At 38.3% G+C, this 22,264-nt stretch overlaps 1 protein-coding gene and 1 long non-coding RNA gene across 5 annotated transcripts in view; both read right to left on the reverse strand.

Moving 5' to 3' along the window:
* Positions 1-22,264, reverse strand: part of celsr3 (cadherin, EGF LAG seven-pass G-type receptor 3) — a 119,911-nt gene that overhangs the window by 55,740 nt on the left and 41,907 nt on the right. The window lies entirely within an intron of this gene.
* On the reverse strand, positions 13,432-15,539 carry LOC144013164 (uncharacterized). The gene is made up of 3 exons (XR_013282156.1): positions 15,147-15,539; positions 14,985-15,068; positions 13,432-14,154 (listed from the first exon to the last, which is right to left on the reverse strand). It is a non-coding gene; the product is annotated as an uncharacterized LOC144013164 (long non-coding RNA).

The raw sequence follows: 22,264 nt of genomic DNA on the forward strand, positions 1-22,264 counted from the left end.
TAGCATATGGCTTTAGAAACTTTTTTGTAAGTCTTAGGCTGATCTCCCAATATTCACACATCTAGCTGAATCATATAAAAAACATTTTTCTTTTCAAACAATGCATCGCTACAGCAAAGGCGTGCGACTAAATAAAAAATTTCAATAACTTTTCATCTTAAATATCTTAAGATGAAACGTACCAAAGAATATATGACGCCTATAAAAGGCCCCAAAAATGGTATCAAATACCAAAGTTAATCAAAATGGCAGACTTCCTGTTTGGTTTAGCATATGGCTTTAGAAACTTTTTTGTAAGTCTTAGGCTGATAGGTATCCAAATTTTTTCACATCTAGCTGAATCATACATTTCCAAAAGCTTCATAAAAATGTCGAGATGGCGCTATTGAGCCATTTATTGAAAATTGCAGAAAAACTCTCTAAAATATTCATGCTTATGACAAGCCTGATGTGTGTGTAAAGTTTCATGAGTTTTTGCACATGTTTAGATAAAAAAAAAAAAGCAGCATTTTACTTGGCAAACAATGCACCGCTATGGCAACGGCGTGCGACAAAATAAAACACTTTCGATAACTTTGTATCTTAAACATCTTAAGATGAAGCACACCAAGTTTGAAGACAGTCGGATAAATTTTGTAGGAGGAGTTCGTTAAAATATGACCCCTAAAAAAGGCCACAAAAAATGGCTACAAATCCCAACGTAAATCAAAATGGCGGACTTCCTGTTTGGTTTAGCAGATGGTTCCAAGAGACTTTTTTTGTACATCGTGGGCTCTTATGTATGCCTCTAAATTATCATAGCGCTAGGTGAAACGTACAACCGGGAATGCTTCGTTAAAGAGGAGTTTTTTTACCTCAAAATGTGATGACCGGCCCCTACGGGACTTCCTGTTGGGTTTAGCACATGGCACCAAGAGACTTTTTTGTACATCGTGGGCTGTTAAATTTGTCTCTAAATTTTCGTAGCTCTCGCTGCTTCGTACAACTGGGAATGCTTCATTAAGAGGGAATTTTTTCCTTTGCAAACTGTGCATGCCACGGCAACAGCGTGCGACGAAATAAAAAGCTTTCAATAACTTTTCATCTTCAACATCTTAAGATGAATCACACCAAGTTTGGAGATGATCGGATAAACTCTGTAGGAGGAGTTCGTTAAAATAAGACCCCTATGAAATGGCCCAAAAAATGGCAACACGTTCCAAAGTAAATCAAAATGGCGGACTTCCTGTTCGGTTTAGCATATGGTTCAAAAAGAGTTTTTTGTACCTTGAGGGCTGTTACATATGTCTTCAAATGTTGGTAACTCTAGGTGAAATGTACAGCCGGGAATGCTTCATTAAATAAGAATTTTGAAACACAAAATTTGATGCCTCGCCTCTGGCGGACTTCCTGTTAGGTTTAGCATATGGCACCAACAGGCTTTATTGTAGATCATAGTCTGTTACATATGTGTACCAATTTTCGTGGCTCTCAATTAAACGTACCACCGGCAATGCTTTGTTAAGTAAGAATTTTGAAACTGTAAATTTGATGCCCCGCCACCGTCATATAGTATGTCAAAAACTTTAGATTTTTTACCATGATGTTGTCCCAGGTGTTGAGATGGTACAGCCCAAGTTTGAAGTCAATCGGGTTAACCGTGTAGGAGAAGCGGGCAAAAGTATGACCCCTGTAAATGTGCAAAAATGGGCCAAAATTGGACATTCAAATACTCATACCTCACTTCCTGTCTATTTTAGGGTACACATATCAAAGCGGTTTTTGTTCATCTGGATGTGCTACAGGTGCCACACAATTTTCGTAGCCATAGGACAATCGTAGCGGGACAGGGATCCGTTAAACCTATGTAGGTGGCGCTACAGAGCCATTTTTCTGTTATCATGTATGGCGACTTTAAAATATCAAATTTTTCGCCAGGCCCGATCTGCGTGTAAAGTTTGGTGAGTTTTCGTTCATGTTTAGTGCCTCAAAAATGTGGTTGTTTGCGGAAAAGAATAATAACAAAGAAAAAGAAGAAGAAGAAGAATAATAACTAGAGCTGCGAGCAGCTATAAAGGGCCCTCGCAACCCGGGCCACGTTGGGGTATTTGCACGTCGGGGTACTGGCATGTTGGGGTACTGTCAAATAGGAAACCATCTAAATTGTAAACGTTTTTGCCATGCTTTGTGTTTTTTAAGTTTCATGGAAAGGCCAAAAACGATGCACAATTAACAAAATAAAATCAAAATGGATTGGCACATGGCTATATAGAATACTTTTTGAATATATTCGGCATGCCTGCCAATATTCACACATCTAGCTGAATCATATAATCGGAAAGACTTCATAAAAATGTCTAGAGGGCGCTATTGAGCCATTTATTACAAACAGTGTTGCCACAGTTACCTTGAAAAAGTAACTTAGTTACTTTACTGATTACTTGGTTTTAAAAGTAACTAAATTGCGTTACTGATTACTTGATTTTAAAAGTAACTAAGTTAGATTAAAAGTTACTTTTTTAGTTACTTTCAGCAGCTGCCGATAACACCATCTCAACATAAAAATAATGCAGTAGAAACGGAGTTCCAAATACATTATTGAAAGTGCATTTTTAACATGAAAATAAAGGTTTTTTTTATGAAAAACAAAATAGGCAGTCTCTCTTGACTTCTTGTAACGTAAATACTTTTTATAAAACAAAAAATAAAAATCTATCCAGGTTGAAAATGAAAATCCCCTAAATTCCTCTATTGTTTGTTTGTTCCGCTATTCCAGTGTGTACACATGTATCAGTTTAAATATTTATTAGTAGTTATTGACAGTTATAATTGTTTTTTGGTTTGTTTGTTTTTTCTCTTCAAAATAAGGATCAGGAAAACAAAAGGTTGATAATTTAATGTTAAATATAAATATTTAACCTTTAGACAGACACCAACACAATTAAACAGAATATTTGCACATTGTGAAGTATTTCAGAAACATAAATTTTAGACATGAAATAAACCTACCGTCCAGCCAAAAGAAATATGAAGCCACCTTATGGAACAATAAATCTATCAAACACATTTTAACCACTTAATATATGCAAAAATATTTCCAAAAGTTCATTTCCCTTTTTAATCAACAATTTTTGTATTTAACAATTGTTTTTTCTTTTGTCATCACTTTCATTTTTGGTTAATGTATGACATCTTTTTTTGTTTTTTTAATCTGAGACACGATGATGACCACAGAATCACTACTGTTTATATTTTGTTTTTTGGGCTGTCGTAATCGCGGGCACGTCTCAGTTCTCCTATCTGCTGCTCATGCTAGTTGTAGACATTGACAGGGAGCCACAAACTGAGAAATGAGATACTTGCAGTGTGCTTTTATAGCTGGTGTGTTGGCTGTGGGACATACCTGTGTCGTTTGAATCCATGCATTGGATCGTCACGGGAGTTATTCTTTTTGGCTTGCGCGCAGTACCAACGCCGGCCCGGGACATACAAGTGCACCGAGAGGACTCGATAGCCATGGGAAATACCGAGATGTACGGCACCGGCTTCTGCTAACTGTCTACATTTGTATGTTGTCACTCGTTGCGCGCGCGCGCGCCGTGTCGCGAGCACGGAAACACGGAAGTAGCTTGAATGGTGATGCTACTGAAATGTAAACAAAACAAGTAGAGCACGGCGCAGAACTCTTGCTATTGTTATGAAAACCATAAAGCCTCACTCGCAACCGATACGGTCGTTTAGCTCCCCTTGACGAACGATGGTTCGGTCGAATCGTTTTTTTGTTCCACCCCTACTGAAAATGTAACTTGTCTGACGTCACTCCCCCTGGCGAGAGGGCGGAGACGACCTCATCCCATAATGCTTCACGGACCAGTTGAGGATGGAAATAATTTTTTTTTTTTTACCACTTTTATGGTCCATAATGCACACTTTTTTTGTTGTGTTGTGTGCCTGTTGGTTAATAAAACTAGTAGTAAAAGTATCATCACTTTTGTTTTGAATGTGCAAACCATTCATGACCAGACCATGGCTGAATTCAGTGTGGTGATCAATGACTTCTGCCTCATCTTCGTAGTTAGCAGTAGTTGTTTGTGACTGTTACAACAGTGAGATAGTTTGCCTTCTTCATGAAAATGTGGAGTAACGCATTGATTCTCTGGACAGTAACTTTAATCAGACTACTTTGTAGAATAAAGTAACGCGTTAGACTATTAGTTACTTTAGAAAGCAACTTTTTTGAGTAACGCGTTACTAAGTAACGCGTTACCGGCAACACTGATTACAAATTGCACAACAAATCTCTAAATTAAATATTCATGTTCCAGACAGGTCTGGTGTGTGTGCAAAGTTTTGTGAGTTTTCACCCATATTTAGACTCTCAAAAAAGCATTTTTCTTCACAAACAATGCATGGCTACAGCAAAGGCGTGTGACAAAATAAAAAAATTCAATAACTTTTCATCTTAAATATCTTAAGATGAAACACGCCAAAGAATGAAGACGATCTGATAAGTTCTGTTGAAAATATGACCCCTATAAAAGGCCCCAAAAAATGGCTACAAATACCAAAGTAAATCAAAATGGCAGACTTCCTTTTTGATTCAGCATATGGCTTTAGAAACCTTTTTGTAAGTCTTAGGCTGATAGGTATCCCAATTTTTACAAATCTAGCTGAATCATAAAACACAAAACATTTGCAAAAGCTTCATAAAAATGTCTAGAGGGCGCTATTGAACCATTTATTGCAAATTGAATAAGAAATCTCTAAAATATTCATGCTGATGACAAGCCTGATGTGTGTGTAAAGTTTCATGAGTTTTTGCACATGTTTAGACCAAAAAAAAAAAGTAGCATTTTACTTGGTAAACAATGCATCGCCATGACAACGGCGTGCGACAAAATAAATAACTTTCGATAACTTTGCATCTTAAACATCTTAAGATGAAGCACACCAAGTTTAATAAAGACAGTCGGATAAATTTTGTAGGAGGAGTTCGTGAAAATATGACCCCTAAAAAAGGCCACAAAAAATGGCTACAAATCCCAACGTAAATCAAAATGGTGGACTTCCTGATTGGTTTAGCATATGGCTCCAAGAGACTTTTTTGTACATCCTGAGCTCTTATGTTTGCCTGCAAATTATCATAGCTTTAGGTGAAACGTACAACCGGGAATGCTTTGTCTGTTTAATCAAAACGCAAAATATGGTGTGCAATTCCCATGCATTGCTATGGCAACAGCGTGTGACAAAATAAAAAACTTTCGATTACTTTGCATCTTAAACATCTTAAGATGAAACATACCAAGTTTGAAGACAGTCGGATAAATTTTGTAGGAGGGGTTCGTTAAAATATGACCCCTGAAAAAGGCCACAAAAAATGGCAACAAATCCCATCATAAATCAAAATGGCGGACTTCCTGTTTGGTTTAGCACATGGTTCCAAGAGACTTTTTTGTACATCGTGGGCTCTTATGTATGCCTGCAAATTATCATAGCGCTAGGTGAAACGTACAACCGGGAATGCTTCGTTAAAGAGGTTTGAAGAAGTTTGAAGATGATCTGATAAACTCTGTAGGAGGAGTTTGTTAAAATATGACCCCTATGAAATGGCCAAAAAAAATGGCAACACATTCCAAAGTAAATCAAAATGGAGGACGTCCTGTTAGGTTTAGCATATGGTTCAAAAAGAGTTTTTTGTACCTCGAGGGCTGTTATATACCTCTACAAATTTTGGTAACTCTATGTGAAACGTACAGCCGGGTATGCTTTGTTAAAGAGGAGTTTTTTAGCTCAAAATGTGATGCCCGGCCCCTGGGGGACTTCCTGTTGCGTTTAGCACATGGCACCAAGAGACATTTTTGTACATCCTGGGCTGTTACATATGTCTACAATTTTTCGTCGCTCTAGCTGCTTCCTACAACTGGGAATTCTTCATTAAGAAGGATTTTTTTCCTTTGCAAAAAGTGCATGCCACGATAACAGCGTGTGACGAAATAAAAAACTTTCAATAACTTTTCATTTTCAACATCTTAAGTTGAATCACACCAAGTTTGAAGATGATCGGATAAACTCTGTAGGAGGAGTTTGTTAAAATATGACCCCTATGAAATGGCCAAAAAAAATGGCAACACATTCCAAAGTAAATCAAAATGGCGGACTTCCTGTTAGGTTTAGCATATGGTTCAAAAAGAGTTTTTTGTACCTCGAGGGCTGTTATATACCTCTACAAATTTTGGTAACTCTAGGTGAAACGTACAGCCGGGTATGCTTTGTTAAAGAGGAGTTTTTTTTAGCTCAAAATGTGATGCCCGGCCCCTGGGGGACTTCCTGTTGGGTTTAGCACAGGGCACCAAGAGACTTTTTTGTACATCTTGGGCTGTTACATATGTCTACAAATTTTCGTAGCTCTAGCTGCTTCGTACAACTGGCAATGCTTCTTTAAGGATATTTTTTTTCCTTTGCAAACAGTGCATGCCATGACAACAGCGTGCGACGAAATACAAAGCTTTCAATAACTTTTCATCTTCAACATCTTAAGATGAATCACACCAAGTTTGAAGATGATCGGATAAACACTGTAGGAGGAGTTCGTTCAAATAAGACCCCAATGAAATGGCCAAAAAAATGGCAACACGTTCCAAAATAAATCAAAATGGTGGACTTCCTGTTAGGTTTAGCATATGGTTCAAAAAGAGTTTTTTGTAGGTCATAGTCTGTTACATATGTGTACCAATTTTCGTAGCTCTAGATTAAACGTACAACCGGCAATGCCTCGTGAAGTAAGAATTTTTAAACTCTAAATTTGATGCGCCGCCGCCATCATATAGTATATCAAAAACTTTTCATTTTTCACAATGATGTTGTCCCAGGTGTTGAGATGGTACATCCCAAGTTTGAAGTCAATCGGGTTAACCGTGTAGGAGAAGCGGGCAAAAGCATGACCCCTGTAAATGTGCAAAAATTGGCAAAAATTGGACATTTAAATACTCATACCGCACTTTCTGTCTATTTTAGGGTACACACTTCAAAGAGGTTTTTGTTCATTGGGATGTGCTACAGGTGCCACACAATTTTCATAGCCGTCGGACAATCGTAGCGGGACAGGGATCCGTTTAACCTATGTAGGGGGCGCTAAGGAGCCATTTTTCTGTTATCATGTATGGCGACTTTAAAATATCAAATTTTTCGCCAGGCCTGATGTGCGTGTAAAGTTTGGTGAGTTTTCGTTCACGTTTAGTGTCTCAAAAATGCGATTGTTTGCGGAGAAGAAAAAGAAGAATAACTAGAGCTGCGAGCAGCTATAAAGGGCCCTCGCAACCTGGGCCACGTTGGGGTACTTGCACGTCGGGGTACTGGCATGTTGGGGTACTGTCAAATAGGACAAGGACCATCTAAAATGTTTTTGACAAGCCTTGTGTGTGCAAAGTTTTATCAAAAGGCCAAATATGTTGCGCAATTCCCAAAATAAATTCAAAATGGCGGACTTCCTTTTAGGTTTAGCATACAGCTACAGAATACTTTTTGTAGGTCTTAAGCTAATAGGTATGCCTCCCAGTTTTCACAAATCTAGGTCAAGTCATCTTTAGTTGTGTATCGCTTGAATCATACAATTGGAAATGCTCCATAAAAATGCATAGAGGGCGCTATTGAGCACAACGTTGGGTTACTTGCACGTCAGGGTACTGGCACGTTGGGGTACTGTTACATGGAACAAGGACCATTTAAAATGTTAGTTTTTTCCATGCCTTGTCTGTGCAAAGTTTAATGAAGAAGGCCAAAAATTATGAATAATTCCCAAAATAAAATCAAAATAGCGGACTTCCTCTTTGGTTTGGCAAATGGCTACATAATACTTTTTTGTAGGTCTAGCATAATCATACAATCGGAAATGCTTCATAAAAATGTCTAGAGGGCGCTATTTATTGCAAATTGCACAATAAATCTCTGAAAATTCATGTTCATGACAAGTCTGATGTGTTTGCAAAGTTTCATGAATTTTCATGTGTATAAAAAAAAAAAAGCAGCACTTGACAAACAATGCATTGCTATGGCAACAGCGTGTTACAAAATAAAAAACTTTCGATTACTTTGCATCTTAAACATCTTAAGATGAAACACACCAAGTTTGAAGACAGTCGGATAAATTTTGTAGGAGGGGTTCGTTAAAATATGACCCCTGAAAGTTTTTCCTTGCCCGGTTGGAGGGTTAGATCAGGGGATGTCGCAACTTGTTTGTGGTTAAGTGCTACAGAAGTAAATGTGTCTTAACAACCTCATGATTGAATGTGTTTTCAATTCTCTAGGATGTGATTGGATTGTATCAATTAAATGTTCTTATAACTGATTCAGTGAGTAGTAAAAATAGTGTGTCAAGTATAATGACATGAAATATAAGGAATACAAAAAACAAAACAAGAACCCTCTAAATTACACATTTTGTTCCAGGCTTTATGTGCGTGCATAGTTTGAGTATACACCTAGGTTTAGGCCAGGAGTGTTCAAACCTTTTGCAAAGAGGGCCGGGTATGGTAAGGTGAAAATGTGTGGGGCCTAATCAACCATTTAGTTTAGCCTGACATAATTTTTTTACATGCATATGTAAATATATATATGTGGACAAATGTGTACATATGTCTACAAATTTTTGTAGCTCGAGCTGCTTCGTCCAACTGGGAACGCTGCATTAAGAAGGATTTTTTTTTCCTTTGCCAACAGTGCATGCCACGACAACAGCGTGCGACGAAATAAAAAGCTTTCAATAACTTTTCATCGTCAACATCTTAAGATGAATCACACCAAGTTTGAAGATGATCGGATAAACTCTGTAGGAGGAGTTCGTTAAAATAAGACCCCTATGAAATGGCCAAAAAAATGGCAACATGTTCCAAAGTAAATCAAAATGGCAGACTTCCTGTTAGGTTTAGCATATGGTTCAAAAAGAGTTTTTTGTACCTCGAGGGCTGTTATATATGTCTTCAAATTTTGGTCACTCTAGGTGAAACGTACAGCCGGAAATGCTTCATTAAGTAAAAATTTTGAAATGCAAAATTTGATGCCCTGCCTCTGGCGGACTTCCTGTTAGGTTTAGCATATGGCACCAACAGGCTTTTTTGTAGATCATAGTCTGTTACATATGTGTACCAATTTTCGTAGCTCTAGATTAAACGTATAACCGGCAATACTTCAGATGAAACATGCCAAAGAATGAAGACAATCTGATAAGTTTTGTAGAAAATATGAGGCCTATAAAAGGCCCCCAAAAAATGGCTACAAATAGCAAAGTAAATCAAAATGCCGGACTTCCTGTTTGGCTTAGTATATGGTTCTAAAAGACTTTTTTGTACATCGTGGGCTCTTATGTATGCCTCCAAATTATCATAGCGCTAGGTGAAAGGTACAACCGGGAATGCTTCGTTAAAGAGGAGTTTTTTAGTTCAAAAAGTGATGCCCGGCCCTTGCGGGACTTCCTGTTGGGTTTAGCACAAAGCAGCAAGAGACTTTTTTGTACATCGTGGGCTGTTACATATGTCTACAAATTTTCGTAGCTCTAGCTGCTTCGTACAACTGAGAATTCTTCATTAAGAAGAATTTTTTTCCTTTGCAAACAAGTGCATGCCACGACAACAGCGTGCAGCAAAATAAAAAGCTTTCAATAACTTTTCATCTTCAACATCTTAAGATGAATCACACCAAGTTTGAAGATGATCGGATAAACTCTGTAAGAGGAGTTCGTTAAAATAGGACCCCTATGAAATGGCCAAAAAAATGGGAACACGTTCCAAAGTAAATCAAAATGGTGGACTTTCTGTTAGGTTTAGCATATGGTTCAAAAAGAGTTTTTTGTACCTTGAGGGCTGTTACATATGTCTTTAAATTTTGGTAACTCTAGGTGAAACGTACAGCCGGGAATGCTTCATTAAGTAAGAATTTTGAAACTCAAAATTTGATGCCCCGCCTCTGGCGGACTTCCTGTTGGGTTTAGCATATGGCACCAACAGACTTTTTTGTAGGTCATAGTCTGTTACATATGTGTACCAATTTTCGTAGCTCTAGGTTAAACATACAACCGGCAATACTACGTTTAGTAAGAGTTTTGAAACTCTAAATTTGATGCCCCACCGCCGTCATATAGTATGTCGAAAACTTTAGATTTTTTACCATGGTGTTGTCCCAGGTCTTGAGATGGTACATCCCAAGTTTGAAGTCAATTGGATTAACCGTGTAGGAGAAGCAGGCAAAAGTATGACCCCTGTAAATGTGCAAAAATTGGCCAAAATTGGACATTTATATACTCATATCTCACTTCCTGTCTATTTTAGGGTACACACATCAAAGAGGTTTTTGTTCATCTGGATGTGCTACAGGTGCCACACAATTTTCATAGCCGTCGGACAATCGTAGCGGGCCAGGGATCTGTTTAACCTATGTAGGTGGCGCTATGGAGCCATTTTTCTGTTATCACCTATGGCGACTTTAAAATATCAAATTTTTCGCCAGGCCTGACGTGTGTGTAAAGTTTGGTGAGTTTTCGTTCACGTTTAGTGTCTCAAAAATGTGATTGTTTGCGGAAAAGAATAATAACAAAAAATAAAAAGAAGAATAATAAGAATTCCTTGAAAAACAATAGGGACCTCGCAGCGGTCGCTGCTCGGGCCCTAATAAAAAGAAGAAGAACTAGAGCTGCGAGCAGCTATAAAGGGCCCTCGCAACCTGGGCCACGTTGGGGTACTTGCACGTCGGGGTACTGGCACGTTGGGGTACTGTCAAATCGGACAAGGACCATCTAAAATGTTTTTGACAAGCTTTGTGAGTGCAAAAGGCCAAAGATGGTGTGCAATTCCCAAAATAAATTCAAAATGGCGGACTTCCTTTTAGGTTTAGCATACGGCTACAGAATACTTTTTGTAGGTCTTAAGCTAATAGGTATGCCTCCCAGTTTTCAAAAATCTAGGTCAAGTCATCTTTAGTTGTGTATCGCTTGAATCATACAATTGGAAATGCTCCATAAAAATGCATAGAGGGCGCTATTGAGCACAACGTTGGGTTACTTGCACGTCAGGGTACTGGCACGTTGGGGTACTGTTACATGGAACAAGGACCATTTAAAATGTTAGTTTTTCCCATGCCTTGTCTGTGCAAAGTTCTATGAAAGAGGCCAAAAATGATGTATAATTCCCAAAATAAAATCAAAATAGCGGACTTCCTCTTTGGTTTGGCAAATGGCTACATAATACTTTTTTGTAGGTATTAGGCTGATAGGGGTCTGTCCTAATTTTCACAAATCTAGCAGAATCATACAATCGGAAATACTTCATAAAAATGTCTAGAGGGCGCTATTTATTGCAAATTGCACAATAAATCTCTAAAAATTCATGTTCATGACAAGTCTGATGTGTTTGCAAAGTTTCATGAGTTTTCAGACATGTATAGATAAAAAAACAAAGCAGCACTTTACTTGGCAAACAATGCATCGCTATAGCAGCAGCGTGCGACAAAATAAAAAACTTTCGATAACTTTGCATCTTAAACATCTTAAGATGAAACACACCAAGTTTGAAGACGGTCGGATGAACTTTGTACGAGGAGTTCGTTAAAATATGACCCCTGAAAAAGGCCACAAAAAATGGCAACAAATCCCATCGTAAATCAAAATGGCAGACTTCCTGTTTGGTTTAGCACATGGTTCCAAGAGACTTTTTTGTACATCGTGGGCTCTTATGTATGCCTGCAAATTATCATCGCGCTAGGTGAAACGTACAACCGGGAATGCTTCGTTAAAGAGGAGTTTTCTAGCTCAAAATGTGATGCCCGGCCCCTGGGGGACTTCCTGTTGGGTTTAGCACATGGCACGAAGAGACTTTTTTGTACATTGTGGGCTGTTACATATGTCTACAAATTTTTGTAGCTCTAGCTACTTCGTACAACTGGGAATGCTTCATTAAGAAGGATTTTTTTCCTTTGCAAAAAGTGCATGCCACGACAACAGCGTGCGACGAAATAAAGAGCTTTCAATAACTTTTCATCCTCAACATCTTAAGATGAGTCACACCAAGTTTGAAGATGATCGGATAAACTCTGTAGGAGGAGTTCGTTAAAATATGACCCCTATGAAATGGCCCAAAAAATGGCAACACATTCCAAAGTAAATCAAAATGGCGGACGTCCTGTTAGGTTTAGCATATGGTTCAAAAAGAGTTTTTTGTACCTCGAGGGCTGTTATATACCTCTACAAATTTTGGTAACTCTAGGTGAAACGTACAGCCGGGTATGCTTTGTTAAAGAGGAGTTTTTTAGCTCAAAATGTGATGCCCGGCCCCTGGGGGACTTCCTGTTGGGTTTAGCACAGGGCACCAAGAGACTTTTTTTGTACATCTTGGGCTGTTACATATGTCTACAAATTTTCGTAGCTCTCGCTGCTTCGTATAAATGGGAATGCTTCTTTAAGGATATTTTTTTTCCTTTGCAAACAGTGCATGCCATGACAACAGCGTGTGACGAACTACAAAGCTTTCAATAACTTTCCATCTTCAACATCTTAAGATGAATTCACACCAAGTTTGAAGATGATCGGATAAACACTGTAGGAGGAGTTCGTTAAAATAAGACCCCAATGAAATGGCCAAAAAAATGGCAACACGTTCCAAAATAAATCAAAATGGTGGACTTCCTGTTAGGTTTAGCATATGGTTCAAAAAGAGTTTTTTGTAGGTCATAGCCTGTTACATATGTGTACCAATTTTCGTAGCTCTAGATTAAACGTACAACCGGCAATGCTTCGTGAAGTAAGAATTTTTAAACTCTAAATTTGATGCGCCACCGCCGTCATATAGTATATCAAAAACTTTTCATTTTTCACAATGATGTTGTCCCAGGTGTTGAGATGGTACATCCCAAGTTTGAAGTCAATCGGGTTAACCGTGTAGGAGAAGCGGGCAAAAGTATGACCCCTGTAAATGTGCAAAAATTGGCAAAAATTGGACATTTAAATACTCATACCTCACTTTCTGTCTATTTTAGGGTACACACTTCAAAGAGGTTTTTGTTCATTGGGATGTGCTACAGGTGCCACACAATTTTCATAGCCGTCGGACAATCGTAGCGGGACAGGGATCCGTTTAACCTATGTAGGGGGCGCTAAGGAGCCATTTTTCTGTTATCATGTATGGCGACTTTAAAATATCAAATTTTTCGCCAGGCCTGATGTGCGTGTAAAGTTTGGTGAGTTTTCGGTCACGTTTAGTGTCTCAAAAATGCGATTGTTTGCGGAGAAGAATAATAATAAGAACTAGAGCTGCGAGCAGCTATAAAGGGCCCTCGCAACCCGGGCCACGTTGGGGTATATGCAAGTCGGGGGACTTGCACGTTGGGGTACTGTTAAATAGACAAGGACCATGGAAAATAGAAATGCATTTGCCGTGCCTTGTGTGTAAAAAGGTGCAGTAAAAGGCCAAAAATGATGCACAATTCCCAAAATAAATTCAAAAGTGTGGACTTTCTGATGTGTGTGCAAAGTTTCATGAAAAGTCGCTCGTTTGATATTCAAAACCAGCATCTGTTCATTTGAAAACATTGCATGGCACAGAGATGGTGTGTGATCAAATAAAAAGCTTTTTGATGACTCTTAATGTGGTGTCGCTGTGCAACACATATGCATTCATGACATAGTGAAGTATTGTGACAGTTTTGTAGGGTCCAGCAAACAGTAAATGTGTGACAGTTATTCAAGAAAAAATGTAGCTTTGAAGCAGGCTAACCAATGACATCATCTAAAGGGGAAAAAAGCACATGAGCAAGCATAGGTATAAGTAGAGGAGAAAAAGAGATGAAAGAAGTGCGAGAGATGGAACAGGAGAGGAATGCAGCTGTTTATGTATAGCTGTTGTAACAGGACAGATTAAATAACACTTTAACCTGGGGTTAACAGCGCCCTAGGACAGATAAACTCTTTAGTGTAAAAGTTTTCTGGGACAGATGAATCCCTTGGGGTCAAAGAGTTTGGGTTAGCACATAGTCTGTCTTAGGATAATGTAACCTCCATGGATGAATTAGTCCTAGGACGCTTTGACCTGCGGGCTAAAACTTCAGGGGGGTTAACCTGTCCTGTTATATTGTGATCATCGTCTTCGTGCATGTCCTCAGTGGCTTCTTCTGTCTCTGTGGCAGCATTTGATACATCTGTAGAACAAAAAAGAATGAAGAATCATGTTAGATCTGTGAAGTTTGGTTGTCTTAGGTGTAGTTTACAGAACAGTCGTGTGCATATTTTTAGCATGGTAGTGTCTTAATACAAATGCATATTATGTAATGCACTGTATATGGATATTACAGACGTAATATTTGACGGTGATCTTATATTCATAGTTTTTGCCCGTTAATAAATAATATAGCTAGTAAGTAATAAGACACGCAAAAATGGTATAGTTGAATCATCTGGGTCAAAAAGCAATGTTTTAGGATTGTGTGATGAAATGATGAATAAAAGTAAGGATACGACAGGTACATAAATGGTTATGTAAGTGTAACGTGTTGGTGCAAAACGTTGTGGTCGTGTTGCATGTTACTCAATGGCTGTGTGTGTCAAAACGAGTTTATTTGAAAGAATATACAAATATATACACACAGACATATATATTTATACAGTATAACAGTACCGCATGTATTGGTTTTAAGGAAAGAGTTGAAAAGCAGTGTTCAGAAAAAAGCATAAGACGCACAAAGTACCATTTCACTACATGTAATAAGTTGTCAAGTAGACATGTGAATTAAGTGGTTAAGATAGTGGCTACTGTGCAAGTAAGCTTCAATTGTCTCTAAAAGGTTAGCATATGTGTTCTACATGATATCAATGGCTAGACGTGCTCGTGGAGAAACATTACAAACAGAAAAACACACTAAAGGTGCCTTTAACAAACCTGTTAATAAATGAGAACTTAATACATATATGTATGGCATACTGTATATGATTGAGAAAGTTGTCCTGTTTAGTTTATGTATTGTATACTTACGGAAAAAAGTTGGCAATCTTTGCGTATGGAGATGATTAGAGGGTCTTTATCAAAAGAGAATTTGCTTGGTGATTTGTTCATGTTCTGTAGAAAAGCAAAGGAGTAGAAATAAATACAGTATCATACTTCATAAACATACAAGAAATTTGTAGCTGTATTAACCATTGTTGGTATTTGAAGTGATAATTTAGGAATAGAAGTGTAGTGATTGCAGAATTTATAGAGTGCTTACCTTGTATGACTTTGTAGATGGAAATGTCTTTTGTTGAAAGAGCTCTTTGTTGTCTACTATATATGCAAGGACAAGCATAAGTAGGTGTGGTTATGAAGTACTTGACCATTGAAATAAAGCAGTGGTATCAAATGTATGGACCGTGGTTTGGCTCAGGCCTGCAAAGGGGTTTAATGTGGCACAAGAGATAATCTTGTAAGGTACAAAAAATAATAATAATATAATAGGTATGCCTCTGAGTTTTCACAAATCTAGGTCAAGTCAAGTCATCTTTAGTTATTTCGCGCTTGAATCATCCAATCGGAAATGCTCCATAAAAAATGTATAGAGGGTGCGATTTATTGCAAATTGCACAAGAAATCTCTAAAAATTCATGTTAATGACAAGTCTGATGTGTGTGCAAAGTTTCACGAGTTTTCACACATGTATAGATAAAAAAAAAACAAAGCAGCACTTTACTTGGCAACCAATGCATCGCTATAGCAGCAGCGTGCGACAAAATAAAAAACTTTCGATAAATTTGCATCTTAAACATCTTAAGATGAAACACACCAAGTTTGAACACGGTCGGATGAATTTTGTAGGAGGAGTTAAAATATGACCCCTAAAAAAGGCCACAAAAAAAGGCTACAAATCCCATCATAAATCAAAATGGCGGACTTCCTGTTTGGTTTAGCACATGGTTCCAAGAGACTTTTTTGTACATCGTGGGCTCTTATGTATGCCTGCAAATTATCATAGCGCTAGGTGAAACGTACAACCGGGAATGCTTCGTTAAAGAGGAGTTTTTTAGCTCAAAATGTGATGCCCGGCCCCTACGGGACTTCCTGTTGGGTTTAGCACATGGCACCAGGAGCCTTTTTTGTACATTGTGGGCTGTTACATTTGTCTCCAAATTTTCGTAGCTCTAGCTGCTTCGTACAACTGGGAATGCTTCATTAAGAAGGAATTTTTTCCTTTGCAAACTGTGCATGCCACGGCAACAGCGTGCGACAAAATAAAAAGCTTTCAATAACTTTTCATCTTCAACATCTTAAGATGAATCACACCAAGTTTGGAGATGATCGGATAAACTCTGTAGGAGGAGTTCGTTAAAATAAGACCCCTATGAAATGGCCCAAAAAATGGCAACACGTTCCAAAGTAAATCAAAATGGCGGACTTCCTGTTCGGTTTAGCATATGGTTCAAAAAGAGTTTTTTGTACCTTGAGGGCTGTTACATATGTCTTCAAATATTGGTAACTCTAGGTGAAATGTACAGCCGGGAATGCTTCATTAAGTTAGAATTTTGAAACACAAAATTTGATGCCTCGCCTCTGGCGGACTTCCTGTTAGGTTTAGCATATGGCACCAACAGGCTTTTTTGTAGATCATAGTCTGTTACATATGTGTACCAATTTTCGTAGCTCTAGATTAAACGTACCACCGGCAATGCTTCGTTAAGTAAGAATTTTGAAACTGTAAATTTGATGCCCCGCCACCGTCATATAGTATGTCAAAAACTTTAGATTTTTTACCATGATGTTGTCCCAGGTGTTGAGATGGTACAGCCCAAGTTTGAAGTCAATCGGGTTAACCGTGTAGGAGAAGCGGGCAAAAGTATGACCCCTGTAAATGTGCAAAAATGGGCCAAAATTGGACATTCAAATACTCATACCTCACTTCCTGTCTATTTTAGGGTACACATATCAAAGAGGTTTTTGTTCATCTGGATGTGCTACAGGTGCCACACAATTTTCGTAGCCATAGGACAATCGTAGCGGGACAGGGATCCGTTAAACCTATGTAGGTGGCGCTACAGAGCCATTTTTCTGTTATCATGTATGGCGACTTTAAAATATCAAATTTTTCGCCAGACCCGATCTGCGTGTAAAGTTTGGTGAGTTTTCGTTCATGTTTAGTGCCTCAAAAATGTGGTTGTTTGCGGAAAAGAATAATAACAAAGAAAAAGAAGAAGAAGAAGAATAATAACTAGAGCTGCGAGCAGCTATAAAGGGCCCTCGCAACCCGGGCCACGTTGGGGTACTTGCACGTCGGGGTACTGGCACGTTGGGGTACTGTAAAATAGGACAAGGACCATCTAAAATGTTTTTGACAAGCCTTGTGTGTGCAAAGTTTAATCAAAACGCAAAATATGGTGCACAATTCCCAAAATAAATTCAAAATGGCGGACTTCCTTTTAGGTTTAGCATACGGCTACAGAATACTTTTTGTAGGTCTTAAGCTAATAGGTATGCCTCCCAGTTTTCACAAATCTAGGTCAAGTCATCTTTAGTTGTGTATCGCTTGAATCATACAATTGGAAATGCTCCATAAAAATGCATAGAGGGCGCTATTGAGCACAACGTTGGGTTACTTGCACGTCAGGGTACTGGCACGTTGGGGTACTGTTACATGGAACAAGGACCATTTAAAATGTTAGTTTTTTCCATGCCTTGTCTGTGCAAAGTTTAATGAAAAAGGCCAAAAATGATGTATAGTTCCCAAAATAAAATCAAAATAGCGGACTTCCTCTTTGGTTTGGCAAATGGCTACATAATACTTTTTTGTAGGTCTAGCATAATCATACAATCGGAAATGCTTCATAAAAATGCCTAGAGGGCGCTATTTATTGCAAATTGCACAATAAATCTCTGAAAATTCATGTTCATGACAAGTCTGATGTGTTTGCAAAGTTTCATGAGTTTTCATGTGTATAAAAAAAAAAAAAAAGCAGCACTTGACAACTGTTACATGGAACAAGGACCATTTAAAATGTTAGTTTTTTCCATGCCTTTTCTGTGCAAAGTTTAATGAAAAAGGCCAAAAATGATGTATATTTCCCAAAATAAAATCAAAATAGCGGACTTCCTCTTTGGTTTGGCAAATGGCTACATAATACTTTTTTGTAGGTCTAGCATAATCATACAATCGGAAATGCTTCATAAAAATGTCTAGAGGGCGCTATTTATTGCAAATTGCACAATAAATCTCTGAAAATTCATGTTCATGACAAGTCTGATGTGTTTGCAAAGTTTCATGAGTTTTCATGTGTATAAAAAAAAAAAAAGCAGCACTTGACAAACAATGCATTGCTATGGCAACAGCGTGTTACAAAATAAAAAACTTTCGATTACTTTGCATCTTAAACATCTTAAGATGAAACACACCAAGTTTGAAGACAGTCGGATAAATTTTGTAGGAGGGGTTCGTTAAAATATGACCCCTGAAAAAGGCCACAAAAAATGGCAACAAATCCCATCATAAATCAAAATGGCAGACTTCCTGTTTTGTTTAGCACATGGTTCCAAGAGACTTTTTTTGTACATCACGGGCTCTTGTGTATGCCTGCAAATTATCATAGCGCTAGGTGAAACGTACAACCGGGAATGCTTCGTTAAAGAGGAGTTTTTTAGCTCAAAATGTGATGCCCGGCCCCTGGGGGACTTCCTGTTGGGTTTAGCACATGGCACCAAGAGACTTTTTTGTACATCCTGGGCTGTTACATATGTCTACAATTTTTCGTCGCTCTAGCTGCTTCGTACAACTGGGAATGCTTCATTAAGAAGGATTTTTTTTCCTTTGCAAAAAGTGCATGCCACGACAACAGCGTGTGACGAAATAAAAAACTTTCAATAACTTTTCATTTTCAACATCTTAAGATGAATCACACCAAGTTTGAAGATGATCGGATAAACTCTGTAGGAGGAGTTTGTTAAAATATGACCCCTATGAAATGGCCAAAAAAAATGGCAACACATTCCAAAGTAAATCAAAATAGCGGACGTCATGTTAGGTTTAGCATATGGTTCAAAAAGAGTTTTTTGTACCTCGAGGGCTGTTATACACCTCTACAAATGTTGGTAACTCTATGTGAAACGTACAGCCGGGTATGCTTTGTTAAAGAGGAGTTTTTTAGCTCAAAATGTGATGCCCGGCCCCTGGGGGACTTCCTGTTGGGTTTAGCACAGGGCACCAAGAGACTTTTTTGTACATCTTGGGCTGTTACATATGTCTACAAATTTTCATAGCTCTAGCTGCTTCGTACAAATGGGAATGCTTCTTGAAGGATATATTTTTTTCCTTTAAAAACAGTGCATGCCATGACAACAGCGTGCGACGAAATACAAAGCTTTCAATAACTTTTCATCTTCAACATCTTAAGATGAATCACACCAAGTTTGAAGATGATCGGATAAACACTGTAGGAGGAGTTCGTTAAAATAAGACCCCAATGAAATGGCCAAAAAAATGGCAACACGTTCCAAAATAAATCAAAATGGTGGACTTCCTGTTAGGTTTAGCATATGGTTCAAAAAGAGTTTTTTGTAGGTCATAGCCTGTTACATATGTGTACCAATTTTTGTAGCTCTAGATTAAACGTACAACCGGCAATGCTTCGTGAAGTAAGAATTTTTAAACTCTAAATTTGATGCGCCGCCGCCGTCATATAGTATATCAAAAACTTTTCATTTTTCACAATGATGTTGTCCCAGGTGTTGAGATGGTACATCCCAAGTTTGAAGTCAATCGGGTTAACCGTGTAGGAGAAGCGGGCAAAAGTATGACCCCTGTAAATGTGCAAAAATTGGCAAAAATTGGACATTTAAATACTCATACCTCACTTTCTGTCTATTTTAGGGTACACACTTCAAAGAGGTTTTTGTTCATTGGGATGTGCTACAGGTGCCACACAATTTTCATAGCCGTCGGACAATCGTAGCGGGACAGGGATCCGTTTAACCTATGTAGGGGGCGCTAAGGAACCATTTTTCTGTTATCATGTATGGCGACTTTAAAATATCAAATTTTTCGCCAGGCCTGATGTGCGTGTAAAGTTTGGTGAGTTTTTGGTCACGTTTAGTGTCTCAAAAATGCGATTGTTTGCGGAGAAGAATAATAATAAGAATAATAATAAGAAGAATTCCTACAAAAACAATAGGGCCTCGCAGCGGCACCGCCGCCGCCGCTGCTCGGGCCCTAACTAGAGCTGCGAGCAGCTATAAAGGGCCCTCGCAACCCGGGCCACGTTGGGGTATTTGCATGTCGGGGTACTGGCATATTGGGGTACTGTTTCATAGGAAACCGTCTAAATTGTAAATGTTTTAGACATGCTTTGTGTTTGCAAAGTTTCATGGAAGGCCAAAAATGATGCACAATTTAAAATCAAAATGGATTGGCACATGGCTATAGAATACTTTTTGGAGGTATTAGGCTGATAGGTATGCCTCCCAATATTCACACATCTAGCTGAATCATATAAAAAACATTTTTCTTTGCAAACGATGCATCGCTACAGCAAAGGCGTGCAACAAAATAAAAAATTTCAATAACTTTTCATCTTAAATATCTTAAGATGAAACGCGCCAAAGAATATATGACGCCTATAAAAGGCCCCAAAAATGGCAACAAATACCAAAGTTAATCAAAATGGCAGACTTCCTGTTTGGTTTAGCATATGGCTTTAGAAACTTTTTTGTAAGTCTTAGGCTGATCTCCCAATATTCACACATCTAGCTGAATCATATAAAAAACATTTTTCTTTTCAAACAATGCATCGCTACAGCAAAGGCGTGCGACTAAATAAAAAATTTCAATAACTTTTCATCTTAAATATCTTAAGATGAAACGTACCAAAGAATATATGACGCCTATAAAAGGCCCCAAAAATGGTATCAAATACCAAAGTTAATCAAAATGGCAGACTTCCTGTTTGGTTTAGCATATGGCTTTAGAAACTTTTTTGTAAGTCTTAGGCTGATAGGTATCCAAATTTTTTCACATCTAGCTGAATCATACATTTCCAAAAGCTTCATAAAAATGTCGAGATGGCGCTATTGAGCCATTTATTGAAAATTGCAGAAAAACTCTCTAAAATATTCATGCTTATGACAAGCCTGATGTGTGTGTAAAGTTTCATGAGTTTTTGCACATGTTTAGATAAAAAAAAAAAAGCAGCATTTTACTTGGCAAACAATGCACCGCTATGGCAACGGCGTGCGACAAAATAAAACACTTTCGATAACTTTGTATCTTAAACATCTTAAGATGAAGCACACCAAGTTTGAAGACAGTCGGATAAATTTTGTAGGAGGAGTTCGTTAAAATATGACCCCTAAAAAAGGCCACAAAAAAATGGCTACAAATCCCAACGTAAATCAAAATGGCGGACTTCCTGTTTGGTTTAGCAGATGGTTCCAAGAGACTTTTTTGTACATCGTGGGCTCTTATGTATGCCTCTAAATTATCATAGCGCTAGGTGAAACGTACAACCGGGAATGCTTCGTTAAAGAGGAGTTTTTTACCTCAAAATGTGATGACCGGCCCCTACGGGTCTTCCTGTTGGGTTTAGCCTATGGCACCAAGAGACTTTTTTGTACATCGTGGGCTGTTAAATTTGTCTCTAAATTTTCGTAGCTCTCGCTGCTTCGTACAACTGGGAATGCTTCATTAAGAGGGAATTTTTTCCTTTGCAAACTGTGCATGCCACGGCAACAGCGTGCGACGAAATAAAAAGCTTTCAATAACTTTTCATCTTCAACATCTTAAGATGAATCACACCAAGTTTGGAGATGATCGGATAAACTCTGTAGGAGGAGTTCGTTAAAATAAGACCCCTATGAAATGGCCCAAAAAATGGCAACACGTTCCAAAGTAAATCAAAATGGCGGACTTCCTGTTCGGTTTAGCATATGGTTCAAAAAGAGTTTTTTGTACCTTGAGGGCTGTTACATATGTCTTCAAATGTTGGTAACTCTAGGTGAAATGTACAGCCGGGAATGCTTCATTAAATAAGAATTTTGAAACACAAAATTTGATGCCTCGCCTCTGGCGGACTTCCTGTTAGGTTTAGCATATGGCACCAACAGGCTTTTTTGTAGATCATAGTCTGTTACATATGTGTACCAATTTTCGTGGCTCTCAATTAAACGTACCACCGGCAATGCTTTGTTAAGTAAGAATTTTGAAACTGTAAATTTGATGCCCCGCCACCGTCATATAGTATGTCAAAAACTTTAGATTTTTTACCATGATGTTGTCCCAGGTGTTGAGATGGTACAGCCCAAGT

This window comes from Festucalex cinctus, chromosome 2, assembly GCF_051991245.1.
Source record: "Festucalex cinctus isolate MCC-2025b chromosome 2, RoL_Fcin_1.0, whole genome shotgun sequence".
Taxonomy (NCBI): domain Eukaryota; kingdom Metazoa; phylum Chordata; class Actinopteri; order Syngnathiformes; family Syngnathidae; genus Festucalex; species Festucalex cinctus.